Source organism: Rattus norvegicus, chromosome 16, assembly GCF_036323735.1.
Source record: "Rattus norvegicus strain BN/NHsdMcwi chromosome 16, GRCr8, whole genome shotgun sequence".
Classification (NCBI taxonomy): domain Eukaryota; kingdom Metazoa; phylum Chordata; class Mammalia; order Rodentia; family Muridae; genus Rattus; species Rattus norvegicus.
In genome coordinates this window covers 25,553,584-25,557,683 of record NC_086034.1, presented here as the reverse complement: position 1 = coordinate 25,557,683, position 4,100 = coordinate 25,553,584, and the positions used below count along the sequence as shown (strand labels likewise).

Below are 4,100 nucleotides of genomic sequence, written 5' to 3'. Positions count from 1 at the left end.
CGTGAGTAGGTGGGTGGGTGAGGGAGCAACTCATAGAAGCAGGGGGAGGGACGATGGGACAGGGGATTTCCAGAGGGGAAACGGGGAGAGGAAATACCATTTGAAATGTCAGTAGATGAAATATCCAATAAAAAACACATTGAAATGACTATTTGGAACAGAAAAGATGAAGAAATAGAATATTAGTCCACAATTTGGATGAAAACTTTCAAAAAGAAAACTATGCACATGTTTCTATAATCACTTGAAAATTAAATAAGATTAAGAGGAAAGGTTCTAAGAGAATAAGAGTAGAGTACAAGGATAAACTTTGCCAAGCATTAAGATCAAGCAATGTAATAAAAACAGTATTGCCTGGTGGGTGAAAAGATAAAGCAACAGTCCAAAACCAGGCAATACATACCTAACTACTGCATATGCTTATCTGGTTAGTACGCATATTTAAGAGGATGGCTTTTCAAACCATTAGAAAATAATATATTGGGGTTGGGGATTTAGCTCAGTGGTAGAGCACTTGCCTAGCAAGTGCAAGGCCCTGGGTTCAGTCCTCAAATCCGAAAAAAAAATATATTAGTTAATATGTGCTCTTTGAATAATTGTTAGCCACACAGAAAAGCAAATTTATCACTACTTCATACATTTTAAAGAAGATTTTATTTTTATCTGCTACCAAGTAAGCCAAACCAGTCCCTTTCTGCACAGGGGCCTTGTCTGCAATGACCGTGAGCTGCAGCCTACTTGGGAGTGCATTCAACCTTTGCCTACAGGGGTTGCCCTAAGGAACCTTGGAGACTGTTTTCTGGGTAATATCCATGTCTCTGATCTCAATGCTGTCCTAGTCTGGCCACTAGACAGGTAGGTATGTCTGTTGCCTTTGGGAAGCCCCAGGGCAGTGGCCAGGATTCCCACTGGCCAGATCATCCTGTCCACTATAAGGACTGTATGATTTATGTTCTCTTTTAGAAGATCCACACCTCAAAGAACTAGGACCTCACCACGCCAAACGCAGATGAATCTGAAGACCTGGTAGCTGAGAAGCAGCGCATCCTTGATGGCTATAGGGTCCCATAGGTCCCCAGTGTGGGCCCCTGCACAAATGGTAGGTCCTGCACTCCTGAGGGCTTCCACCATTCTAGGTTGCAGCCTACCAGGTCATGTTCAATAATTAATCTCAGATCTAGTTGAAAAATTAATTTTTATTTATGTGTATTATATGTGTGTGTGTGTGTGTGTGTGTGTGTGTGTGTGTGTGTGTGTGTGTAAGTAAGTAAGTACACACGCATGTACCTGTGCCGGCTGTGGGTATCAGTGGACCCTGGAAGAGAGTATCAGACCCCACAGAACTGGAGTTAGATAAGCTGTGGTACACCTGGTATGGGTGGTGGAAACCAAACCATAGGACCTCTGGAAGAGCATCACGGGCACTTAGCTTCTCTTATCATTTCTCCAATCCCCGTCATTTCATGTCTTACAAATAAATAAATAAACGAACAAACAAACTCCACCTGACCTAACACTAAAAAATCATAAATATGCTGAAAGAAAATGCAACAACCAAAAGGATATTCTTGGAGTTGATAAGGCATTCTTGAGTATAAAATGACCCAGAAGCCATAACAAAAATCAAAGCCTGAAACTTCATTAGGTTAAAGTATCTTTGTTTATCCACAATAAAGACAAAAATTAAAGGAGTGATTTCTTATTTAGAAAAAGATGATTTGTTGGATGTTTTGCTGCGGCAGACATGTGAAGGTGTGTTCTCCTGAAGCAGACACAGGTGAAAAAGATGTTTTGCTAAAGCAAACACACGGAAGGACATGTGTTAAGAAGGACCCAAAAGATGGTGGACAACACCGATGGTATTGTATTGGTACGCCTCGCCATTCCTTAATGGTTATTGTTACTTCTGTACACTCTAGCAGATTGGCAGAGTGATGTCAGCTGAGGGAAGACCCATGGGAGGACACGTGATGTTTGCAGGAGTATGAGAAGGACCCAGCGTGACCAGGCTTGCACAGCCAGCTTTGCAATGCTTCTTAGTCTTGTGCCTTAACTGCTCTTCACTTCTTTGGAAAAGGCACTGCAGAGAACTTCTCCTGGCATCCCTGCTCGTCCTGGTGTCTCCTGTTGACTTGTGCTGATTCGGCAGAGGCCTGTCTACTTCTGCTGGGTTGAGCCACCACTGCTGATTTGTGTTTGCTATCCTGACGTTACTGAGCTAGACGGCTACTATATATCCTGACAACGCGGATTGGATTTGTTCCAAAGAACTGTTTCTGAGCAGATCCACTTCCCCCATATCCTAATAACCTTCCTTTTCTACTACCTCTGGTGGGTGGTAGGCTAGAAGGGAGGTTAAACCATTTAAGAACCCTTATTAAAAGTAGGTTTAGAAAAATCAAGGCCTACATGTTTGTGTGTGTGTGTGTGTATGTGTGTGTGTGTGGTGTTTGTTTATTATATTGACAAAGCTGCATGTATTTATCATGTGCAACATGATATGTCAAATATATCTATATCTACACACACACACACACACACACACACACACACACAGAGAGAGACAATGGAATGACTAGGCCTATCTAACTTACAAATGAAATACCTCTCATATTTAAAATTTTTGTAAAATGTTTCCAATATCCTGAGATTTTATTCAAGTACAACACATTAATCTGCTCCCATGTTGTACAATAGCTTACTTAATCTTCCTGCCTCACTGAAATCTTATATCCTTTAGCAGAGCCTTTCCAACTCTCACTAACCACATCAGCCCCAGAAAAATCTATTTTATTTTCCATTTCTGTGATCCAAGGTGTAGATTCAGATGTGGTGGGATGACATCTCACAACTGTCAGAACAGCTGTTACAGAAAAAGGCAAACTATGCCATTGGGACGGCTCAGCACATAAAGGCATGTGCCACCAACACCAATGGGCTGCATTCTGTCCCCAGGACCCACAAGGCTGAATGTGGGAACAGATTCCTGAAGTTGTCCTCTAACCTCTACATGCACGCTATGGCGCACACACGCCTGCATACACACAGACACACCACACCCCCCACACCACACACAGACAGACACTGAGTCCGAGTGAGTATTTGGGAGAAAGGGGAGAGCTTACACACTCCTGATAGGAATACAGTTTAGTCCACCCATTCACAAAAGAATATATAATCACATGACTCAGCAATTGTCTATCTGGTTTATATCAAAGGAGATGAAAGCAGTGTGTTTAGGAGATACCTACACTCCCACGTTTATTAAAACACCGTTCACAATAGTCACGGGATGGAATCAATTCTAGGGCCCATCAATAGAGAAGCAGATAAAATGAATGTGGTGAACATGCATGTGTCTTTATGTTTCCATTACCAGGGAAATGCTAGTCAGTAATAAAAAGAAGGCAGGCCTGTCATGTGTGGCAATATGAATGAACCTGGAGGTTACTGCGTTATGTGAAAAAGCAGATGAAGAAAGACAATAATCTTATCTGTCCATAGGAGCTCAAAGGACTATGCATATTTTAAATGCATTGGCCATTCCTACTAGAATTCTCAGATTATAGAGACCCGGGATTGAAAGTAAGTGCTTCTAGGTCAGGGTTCCTGATCATTTGAGGACAAAGTGTTGGGTTTTATAAAAGGAAAGACAGAAGGACTATGTTTGGTGGGGGAAGGGTGCCTCTGTGGGAATCTCTTCCCCCTGAGGGACCGCCACAGGACAGTATAGTATAGAATAGAGTTTATTCAGGGCATGGGGAGGGGAGTTGAGAAGGAGAGAGAGAGAGAGAGAGAGAGAGAGAGAGAGAGAGAGAGAGAGAGAGAGAGAGAGAGAGAGAGAGGTGGAGGAGTAGAGGTAGAGGCTGGCCATGAGCACAAGGATAGAGTGGGGAAGTGGGGTGGGGAGAGAGGGGAAGGAGGGCAAGAAGAGAAGAGAGCAAGAACAAGAGAGGGAGGAGGGGGCAAGAAGCCCCTTTTATAGTCAGTCACACCTGGCTGTTGTCAAGTAGCTGGGGCGGAGCCTAGACGAAGTGCCAACCCAGAGAATGTAGAACATCTTTTCACTGTATCCCCTGGCGGACCTTTTAATTCTTGAG

The 4,100-nt window shown here is 43.1% G+C and overlaps 1 non-coding gene across 1 annotated transcript; it reads left to right on the top strand.

The window, feature by feature from the left end:
• The first annotated feature begins 663 nt into the window (after positions 1-663).
• LOC120097674 (small nucleolar RNA SNORA70) lies at positions 664-797 on the top strand. Its single transcript, XR_005495221.1, has one exon. It is a non-coding gene; the product is annotated as a small nucleolar RNA SNORA70 (small nucleolar RNA).
• The last annotated feature ends 3,303 nt before the right edge of the window (positions 798-4,100 follow it).